We start from the raw sequence: 11,424 nt of genomic DNA, 5'->3' as shown, positions 1-11,424 counted from the left end.
AAATTCACAGAGTTGGGCTGAAAGACATTCACTGTTTAGACACCTAAGTCTTTGCTTCGATTGTTCACAATGTCACACACGTTTTAGTTTTGCTTTTACAAGATTTGTTTCTTACGTTTGGGTCGCCCATCATCGCAATAAATTGAAGTTGTATACGCATTGAACAATTTTGATTTAGCTTTGCTCAGACTCGTTCAGCGTTAGTCCGAAACTGCTTGTATCCCCGCAATCATCACCATCACATCGTCCATCACTGTGAAACATATTACAGTTGGTTATATGTATATAGTAGCATCTTTGATATCTTCTGATTCCTCCAGGATACAAACGACCTGCTCTGAGAAGAACAAACGAAAACTCTACATCAATAGTGCGCCCACTGTACACATATGTTGACGGGTGCTACAGGAAAACAGATATCCACATTGAATAAATTAACATGAAATTCTTCAAAGACACGTGTCATTGTTACATTTAACAGAATAGTCCGATTTTAATAATCAAGGTAACAATATAATAATACTCATAGCGACCGAAACTACTTCTTGACTGAATACAAAACGATATTTAACACACAGACACTCGATAAGACGTAAACTGAGTGTCTCTTGTTTTTGTGTCGTTGTTTCCTGTTGATGCTGGTTTGAGTACTTATTGAGTGACTGTTAACCTGGTAAGGAAATCTTCTCGTAAATGCGCCCGTGCTGAATCTACAGGTCTGCTGAGGAATTCCGAATAGCAGGTGTCTGTCCTTTCATCTGCAGTATCCCACTCAGTATCCAGAGAGAAGAATAAATATATCAAGTTGAAATTTAATAAAGATTCTGTTTAAGTAGTCGTGACAGTCTTTGGCTCGTTCGAAGAGTAATCAGGGAACATTTCAAAAATAACAGATCGTCAGACATACAATGCTCTACCTCACTTGCTTATTTAGAAAGAAAAATTTTATAAGACATGTAAATGCCCCTGCTTTTAAAACAACAAGTTCATCACACATCAGGGGTCAGTACCTTCTCCCGTACTTATCAGCCTTTATATATATGAATTACCTGAAACCAGTGCAAAAGATTTCAGATATACTGACGACTGGGCTATGTATGTTCAACATAAGGAGTTCATCTAATTGATGACCTTAAATATTCCATCCCGTAGAGGTCTATATTAAATCTTTCTAAAACTGAGGTCAGCACCTTTCACTTAAACAGAGAAGCAGATTGTGAATTCATGGTTCATATGAACCTGCGTAACCAAAGAAATAATTCAGGAAAAGTATTATAATTACATCTAAAAAAATCAAGAATTCGAAATGACCAACAGGAACAACTGGGGAGCGGCTGCGCTTCGAATTTCTGTTATATCTCTCGATGCTAAGGAACAGCTCCACTACATTGGCTCCCACCGCACTGTTAAGAAGACAGGATGCCCTGTTAAAAATATATTTAATGACATAACAATAAACATTTGAAACATAACTTGGTGGTTTTTACATTAACAACGAGATCATCAGCTCCAACAATACACTGGACTTAGAAGTTCTTAATTAGGTACAGAACTGACTGAGAGAACCTCCCAGTCGTTAACTTATATGAAAGAGCGTAGTTACTCCGAACAGGTACAATATTATAGGAGTCTCAACTCCAAGATACAATAGAGGCCAGCCTCAATCAAGCAGTCAGTTGTTCTTTACAGTCTCAATTACACTCTGTAACCCCCAGGACGATCCCAACTCATAGGCTTCATATGCAATTTGCCCGATGGTGACCTTATCTGTTACGAGATATCACAATCGAATTACGTAGCGTTCCTCAAGGGAACCTAAGCTTAGACACAGTTACACGAAGAACCATAAGCAATTAACAGGGACGTAATTATCCATTCTAAAATGTCTTTAGGATAAAAAGGAAAGATTACACAACACAGGCCATTAACAATAGGCAAGGAGGCAAAACACCAGTACTCCTTAACGAGCATTCAGGAAGATAAGAGAACCTAATTGGGGATTAAGGCGCAACGATACAGAGGCTAATACTATACTAAAAATGCTGACTAAATTTGGGAAAATTTTAAAGCCGAGACAAGATTTCTAAGATGGAAAATTTTAGTCACCCAACTTAAAAGTAGACGGGGAGATATTCGAGGGCCACCACTCGTGGTTCCTTACATTAAATATTTTCACAGCAGCGAATATAAATAGAGTCTGAAGAGTGCGAAGGTGCTCCTACATTTCAGCCCAAAAAGAAAAGATTACATATTGGATATTAAGAAAACTGCTGAAGCCTGTCTCTCGAAATACACGCCGGCAAACAATCATACGCTTAGGTAAATTCTGCCATTATCTTTTAGCGCTGGATCTTCTTCAAGCGGGCCGTACCCTGCTTCGTGCCGTCTGTAAACTCCGTCACGTCGTACTCTCAATAACCGGAGCAAATCAGACAAGACTGCCGTAAAGTGCTCTCGTTAAATAGCTCCTTTGGGGAATTAAAATCCGGAGAGCTGATAAGGCCAAGTTTTCATACACACCCGCTGATTTGATTGGCTAGAGAACTTGGTTACTGGCATGTGATAGGCAGATTGCATTCGGGGATGAACTAAGTGAAGTGTCGACAACTTTGGCACATCAAAACAACAATAACATAGGAAAAGTTTAAAAAACTACAATAACTTAAATATCTTCTGAAATTAATTTGCATTTAGTCCACAAGATATAGTTAGAAAATAGACGACAGAGCCATCTAACCATCGGAGAGAAAGGTCTTAGAATGTTTCTAATATTTCATATTCACTGACATAGATGGCCATAGAGAAGGGGCACAGTTTAAAAAGCCGGGAAATGTGCACCTCTCGTACAATTATTATTATTATTATTATTATTATTATTATTATTATTATTATTATTCAGCCATGATATGATAATTCCAGAATAAGTCGAGACGAGCGACACAGAAAATATAATAGGCATAGTGTAACTTAATTTCTAGATAATCCGACTTAAAATTGAGAGTAACGTATGACTAAAAATATGCGTGTGATGCATTACCTTAAGATTTCCGTCCATTATATTTAATTTTTTATTTTTATCTTTCACAACGTCCTGAATTACAATCAAACTCATGACTACGGGTCATTTCACAGGATCAAATAAAATGTCAAATTAAAATAAAGCATTTTATATAGAGAGTAGAAAATGAAATTCCGGCATACAATAAAACTAAATAATGAAATTATTTATCACTACCATAACGAGGAGTAAGATCATTACCTATTGTAGAAACTGTTCGAAAGAAATTTCTTTACAAAATGGAACTCGTTTTACGTTGTTTTTCGACCTCGTGGCTGCTCCATGTTGCTCCGGTTACTACACTTCAAGAATCAAGGCTGCGGTCCCATTTTAGTTAAACATACTGCTCAGACCATCACAGGTTGTAATCAGTCTTTTCATAATGAAAGTCCCTCGTCGGAATTTCGTTCTGATTTTAGTTCACATAAGATTTTCAGTCAAGCTCAAACTAAAATACAAGTTTTAGAATGGTGTCCAGAACCACGAGCAAGTTGTGAACATAGAGTGAAGTCAAGGATACATAACTTGCAGCATGACCGACAAAAGTTGGAGAAAGTATTCCTTCGACTCACGTTTATAAACAATCTCCCTGCCCTCTGACGTACGACAGCGCACATATCCTATTGTTTGTTACAGCGATCTCCTGTTGACACTTTGTGATATAAATATTTCCCATAAAGCATACACAATTAATGTTATGACACACAAGTAGCTCCACGTATTGTGACAGATTTCCATGGCGGACAGAGGTGAAAGAAAGTGCGGGCATGAATGGGTCTGTCTAAGACAAAAGATTAATTACAAATTTTAAAATTAGAATTATATTTCTTTTCTCGATTCTCTTTTGTTTCTTTTAAAAATAACTTTATAACTCAGGTACAAATTTCACTAGATAGGCTAACAATTTTAGAATATCGAATAACGACTAATCAAACAGTTGATTAACAACTTTGAGCTTGAAGCTCCTTAATTACGCATTACGCATGTGCACTGCGGCTTCTTTCAGAAAACTGTAAAGGAGACGAGCCTCCTAATTTCTTTTAAGTGGACCATATGCTTCACCAAATTACTGAAGAGAATACCCTCCAAACACTACAACCTTACGGCCATCCAAAGGCACCATTCAATATTTACACTAATATATGAAAAGAAAATCTCTAAACTCCATAAATTTTACCGTTAGGAATCTATTTCCACAAATATGCAGGCCTATGAAAGGTTCAACCTACATCTTACAAATTGCCGCAGTAGGGACTGTCTTATGTGCTCAACAGTGTACACTTTTACATAAAAGAAACGACACAGGGATTTAGTGTACCCATTCCACCAGGCAATTGTGGAAAATCAACACGTTCAATTACTGGCGAACACTTGCCTATACTACTGACTTGACTAGATGGAGAAACTTTAAGTTACAAAGCAATAGTCACCTCATAGTCAAGTTAATAGGGAATGCGAGAGGGTGTCACACTCCCTATACCCGAATTTCGGCTAAGTTTCGTAGGCTTGTCAGAAAGTTACACTAGAAGATTGAAATTTACATTTAAGAACATGGAATTGGGATATTGTGAATGGTGACTGGACTTCATTTGCATTGAGAAGCAAAAGGTTAGATTGTTATCTCGAGAGTGCCAGCCCAATTTGTCCTAGCTAGACTCCTTATTTTCATCGGTAAGAGCGGTAGAATAACACCCACGGTATCCCCTGTCGGCTGTAAGAGAGCGGTTTACCACAAGCAGCAACCATCCCACCCCTGAGCTGTGTCCTAGCTGACGACAACGGAAAGATGTAATTACTAGAGACTAAGCCTTTCAAGTAACAGAAATAAATATAAAATCTGTTTTACAGCCGGATGCCCTTCCTGACGCCAAAGGTCTAACAAGTAACAGGACGTTAAGTCACCGGGATTTGAGTCGCAGTATACATCATTTTGTTTCAAAGTAAATGCAAGTGTCTGACTTAAGAATGCACGAACAAGGTAATGTGCATTTTTACTGAGATAACATGTCACTTCCGTTTACGTTTTCTCAAGCAGTAGCAAAAACTCACAGCACTGTTCTCATTTGCCTTTATAACTTCGAGCAGACTACATACAAAATATGATTTAATCTTTTTCCTCCCTCCTTTTTTTTACACGTATCTTAGGTAATTCATATATCTGTGTGTGTAGAGTAAATTAATCATCATGTGTAAGGGTATCTCGCAATATTCTTGAGAAACAGAATGACGTATATGCGTTTATCAATGTTCTGGTCGATAACCCGTGTTGTGATGTATTTGCAAGCACTGAGCGTGTTAGCTGTGCGGTATGTGTTTCTACGTAGTTTTTGATTTTCGCAGTAGGCAAATCATTGAAGTTTTACTTTTATTGTATTCATGATTTGTCAATGAGCGTCTACCGAGCGAGTTGGCTACGCGGTATGTACTTCCGTAGTTTTTATTTTCGCAGTAGGCAAATCATTGAAGTTTTACTTTTATTGTATTCATAATTTGTAAATGAGCGTTTACAGATCGAGTTGGCCACGTAGTAGGTATTTTTTCGTAGGCTTTTGCACTAGGCAAATGATAAAAGTTGTACGTTTGCTATATTCATATTTTTAAATGATCGTTTACTGAGCGAGATAGCTACGCAGTATGTGCACTGCATTATGCATAAGATCGTGTTGTTATAGTAATGTATGTTCGATAGAGTCATAAAGCTATGCCTTAACAGAGCGGGAAGAGGAAGCGGCAGTGGAGGAGGAGGTTAAAGCAGCCGGTATCTTGCGCAAGCGTTCAGAATTCTAGTCTTGTTAGTATTGCAGTAGGCGATATTTCTTTTTTCTGTTCGAATCCATCTTCTTAGAACAAAGGTATCATCTGCTAACCAGTAAACATGTTCTCAACACATGTTGCAGGTAACGACACCGAGTATCGTGTTCCATTCTAGACTTGCTACATTTTAATCACTTATTTAGTGATCAGAACACATCAATCAATGTTTCGAACACATGTTGTAGTTAACGACATCGAATACAGTGTTCGATTATAGTCTTATGTTTCACTCACTTATTTAGTGATGTGACCTTCTTAGAACAAAGGCATCCCCTGCTAACTAGTAAACATGTTCTGAACAATGATCTGAACACATGTTGTAAGTAAGGACATCGAGTATCGTATTCGATTCTAATCATGTTACGGTTTAATCACTTATTTAGTGTTCAGAACACAACAATCAATGTTCTGAACACATGTTGCAGTTAACGTCATCGAGTACAGTGTTCGATTCTTGTCTTGTTATGTTTCAAACTCTTCTTTAGTGATCTGAATATGTGTTGTAGGTAACGATATAGTGCATCATTATAGAAATGCAGGTTTAAACTTGTTTGGTAGAGACATAAAGCTATGCCTTGACAGAGGAGGAGGAGAAAGAGGAAGAGGTAATAACAACATATGTATAGCCGCTACCTTGTGCAGTACCCTCTAGGCTAGCTTTCTTCATAAGAGCAGCCGCCATCTTGTGTAGTAGGCGCCCTCAGCCAGCTTTCTCCATAACAGCAGCCGCCATCTTGCGCAAACGCCCTTGGCCGTCTCATGAGAGCCCATGTATAGCCGCCATCTTGTGCAATCACCCCTGGCCGGCATCCTTCTCCATAAGAACCTCTGTATAGCCGCCATCTTGCGCAAGTGCCCATAGCCGTCATATTTCTCGATAAGAAGCCGTGTAGAGCCGCCATCTTGTGCAATCACCCCTGGCCGGCATCCTTCTCCATAAGGACCTCTGTATAGCCGCCATCTTGCGCAAGTGCCCATAGCCGTCATATTTCTCGATAAGAAGTCGTGTATAGCCGCCATCTTGTGCAATCACCCCTGGCCGGCATCCTTCTCCATAAGAACCTCTGTATAGCCGCCATCTTGCGCAAGTGCCCATAGCCGTCATATTTCTCGATAAGAAGCCGTGTATAACCGCCATCTTGCGCAATCGCCCGTAGGCTGACTCATAAGAGCCTATGTATAGTCGCCATCTTGTGCAATTAACGTCAGAAAGGGCACCTAGCCGTAAAACTAACGTTAGCTCCAATAAAGATGGCGGATGTAAGGTAAGGCTCGCTCTCTTAGACGTCGGGAAGAGTAGCTAGCCGATCGCTACCGCGTGGATAAGGTAGTAGCTTTAATGTTTTGTGCCTCAAGATGTCAACACTGACGTTTGCGATCGTCTCTAGTTTAAAGATGGCCGCTGACAGCAGTCAAAAAAGCACGTGGCTTTCAAGAGCACGTGCCTTGTCAAAAAAGCATGTGGAATTTCAAATCACCCGCCACCACGTGCCTAATCTGGTAGCCGTGAGGTTTAGTGCCGTAAAGATGGCAGCACTGATGTTTTAGATCGCCTGTTGTTTAAAGATGGCAGCTATCAGCTTGACAGCTGTCAAGACAGCACGTGGCTTTGTTTACAAACAAGTGCACGTGGCTTTGTTTAAAAACAGGAGCAAGTGGCTTTGTTTACAAACAAGAGCACGTGTTCATGACCTTGCCGGAGGTCAATGCCGTGGATGCCTCTATCGAGGATCTGTGGTGGCGGTGGCCACCGAACCCTCCATAAGTATCTAATCCTTTTGACACAAAAGTTAAATTCTACTCATCATACAGAGACAGTTAATGTTTCGTCAAACCATTCATTCCAGCCTTCAATTAAAAGACTAATGATTATGCTACCTTTGCACGGTCAAAATACCACGGCCCTTTAATTATTATCAGGAGGCAGGCCCGACCTTAAATACATCTCAAATGGACACGATTTTGATAAACAGGTGAACATTAAATTTGCTTAGTTCCTTTATATAAACTGACATCTAATAAATATGTTACACTTTGTATGTTATACAGTTCACTCCAATATGTCCGACTCGTTGGCTGAATAGTCAGCGTACTGGCCTTCGGTTCAGAGGGTCCCGGGTTCGATTCCCGGCCGGGGCGGGGAGTTTAACCTTCATTGGTTAATTCCAATTGCTCGGGGGCTGGGTGTTTGTGCTGTCCCCAACATCCCTGCAACTCACACACCACACATAACACTATCCTCCACCACAATAACACGCAGTTCCCTACACATGGCAGATGCCGCCCACCCTCATCGGAGGGTCTGCCATACAAGGGCTGCACTCAGCTAGAAATAGCCACACGAAATTATTATTATTATACTCCAATATTCGATTTAATATTTTTATAAAATTAAATTAAAATAACATAACTTATAATATTATTCAACTGATGGCTAATTTAAACCCTACAATTTATAATAATTCCTCTAAAAATTATAATTTCTGTTCTAAATCTTACACCTTAAAATATTATATTCCATTAACGGCTAATATCTATATATACAAAATAAGAGTTTTGTCTGTACATTGCTCAGAATTTGAAAAGAATGGTATTTCTGTATCAGTCATGTCCACTGTAACCAGGAAATGCACATTTTACTTTTGCAATAATACTGCCCTGAGGAATTCCCCTCTTAATTATTACAGGGTCAGATAAAGATTCGTCTACTCTAATTCTCTGAGATTTATTTTCTAGAAACAGAGCCACCCATTCAGTCACTCTTTTGTCGAGTCCAAATGCACTCTTTTCTGCCAGTAGACTCCCATGGTCCACCCTATCAAATGCTTTGGACAGGTCAATAGCGATACAGTCCATTTGACCTGAATCCAAGGTATCTGCTATATCTTGCTGGAATTCTACAGGTTGAGCTTCAGTGGAATAACCTTTCCTAAAATCGAACTGCCTTCTATCGAACCAGTTATTAATTTTGCAAACATGTCTAATACGAGGATAATCAGAAAATAATGCTTTCCCAAAGCTTACATGGAACGCATGTCAAACTTACCTACCTGTAATTTTCAGCTTTATGTCTATCACCCTTTCCTTTATACACAGGGGCTACTATAACAACTCTTCCACTCACTTGGTATAGTTCCTTCAACCAAACAATAATCAAATAAGTACTTCAGATATGGTACTGTATCCCAACCCATTGTCTATAGTATATCCCCAGAAATGTTAACAATTCCAGGCGCTGTCTGTCTGTCTTCATGTATGTTCACGCATCACAAGAAAACGGTTGAATAGAATTTAATGCAAATCGGTATGTAAAGTCGTGGATGATCAACTACAATCTAGGCTATAAATCATTTTACCCACGCTGAGTGAAATGGTAGTTTAGGGGAAGATCTAAAATTTAATTCTCAAATATTTATATTATTTATATTATTAGTGGTCCCATCGATAAATAATACATCACTAAAGTTATATAGAATTTAATTTCCGATTATTTATGTCTTATACATTTTCACCGTACCGGCTATGATAACACAGATATTCATGAATTTGTATTTTTATTGCTAAGTCCATATCAACGCCGAGCCATGAGAGAATGGGTTAACACAATGTAACGAAAATCGGTATTGGCCTATAGAGTCGGGGAATAAGAAACTACAGTCTAGGCTATAAACAATTTTATACATCCTGTATGAAATTGTAGTTTAGGGGAAGATGCCTAAAATTTAATTTTTAAACACCTATGTTATTGGTCCTATCCAAAATTACTACATAACAAAAGTTATACAGAATAGAATTTCCGATCATTTATTCTGTTTTACCGTATTGACTATGATAAGAGTGGTACTGCAGAGTCGGAAGAAAACTAAATATGAAGGCCTGCAATATTGAAAGCTCATAAAATTTATCAACAATAACATTATATTGACCATTGTTTGTTGTGATGTTCTGTCTCCCTTATACTTCCACTCAACTCGGATAGATGGGATATTGGCTGTGTTCCAAGTATAACAGCCTGACTAAGTATTGGCGCGAAATGGCTGGGGAGTTAGAAAACTTTCTTCTTTAGCATGTCATTCCTCTGGTTCATACATTTTCTGATACTCTTGGTACATAACATACTGGTTCATCATAGTATTCCAGCTATTCGATCCCTACTTCGACGCGCTGTTTTGAATGAGCATTATGCCCACCTGATTGTGACTGATGGTAGGCAAGTGGACCTACATTTGCAATGAATATGCCCTAACCCATTTTTCATATGAGAAAAGACGTTTAGTGAATTCCCCGTCGCGTTTCTAGGGTAACGTTAAGAGCTATGCAATTTAATAAATCTTGATCAAAATGTGTACATAACCTAACCTAGAATTCTATATACAAGGTAGAATTCCTTCGCGAAGCACGGGTCCATCAGCTAGTATTAATATAAAAGCTACTATTAAATACTGAATTAAATTCATTTCTTGGAGAACCAGATGTCTTAAAAAACGATTAATATTGCATTACAAACTTGTAATACTTGATAACAATATTACTTTAACCAATATAACAAATTAGCTCTTTTTAGCTCGGTAAAAGTTAATCTCTATTCCAGTTTTAATAAACCCGGATACACAAGGTACAATATTAATTTACTTTCCTAAAAATGTATTTTCATTTTTTCAATTTTCCCTCACAGAATTGCTTCAATATAAATAAATTTGTTCTATTCCTATACTAAAACATAAGTGATTAATTTTATTTCAATAAAATAAATCTCTACCTATTCACTAATTTTAAATTGATACTTTCAAAGTAATTCGAATCGCGCGAACATCCTCTCAGTGTAAATGAGATTCATCACTTTAAGCTTTATTTTGCATTCTAAATACACTTTCCAGTACATCTACTATGTTACGACTTATCTCACCTTATAATGAGAGCTACGGGCGATGTGTGGATGTTTTAGGGCTAAAACCATATTACCATAATGTAACAATATTAACTCCAAATTCACCTTCAAATGCACTATTTTTCAATGCAACATCCATTTAAACATTTTTATTGTAATCCATCTCTTACTTGATTATAAGCTGCACCTTGCCTGACATTTACTCTAATAAGAGTTATAGAAAATTATTACTCTATAAATAATCTTACGACGACGGCATACAAATTGATAATAAAACCAAGTCGAATATAACGTGTACTATCTGTTATAGGACAGATTCCTCTGAAAGGACTAAAACATCGCCAAATTATTTGAGTTTCAAGAACATAACTATTACTACTCAAGTAAAAACATTTTACATTTGGAATAATAGGGTATCTAGTCCTAGTTTATAATCCAATTTTCAAAGATCCATATATCAACCTCAAACTCTACATGAATTCAAAATTCTACCTTAAAATCCACCTTGATACTTGTAAAAACCAATAAACGTCTGTACTAATAATGTTTACTTTAACCGCGGCGGCTGGCACGACTTTAGCCGGCTACATGTTATATTACTAACTCCAAGTCACCTTGATAAATAATATTAAACACTGCAAATATACCTTTGCTATCTAAGCAC

The sequence above is a fragment of the Anabrus simplex genome, chromosome 5, assembly GCF_040414725.1.
Source record: "Anabrus simplex isolate iqAnaSimp1 chromosome 5, ASM4041472v1, whole genome shotgun sequence".
Taxonomy (NCBI): Eukaryota; Metazoa; Arthropoda; class Insecta; order Orthoptera; family Tettigoniidae; genus Anabrus; species Anabrus simplex.
The sequence above is the reverse complement of the archived record's forward strand: the minus strand, read 5'-3'. Positions refer to the sequence as shown.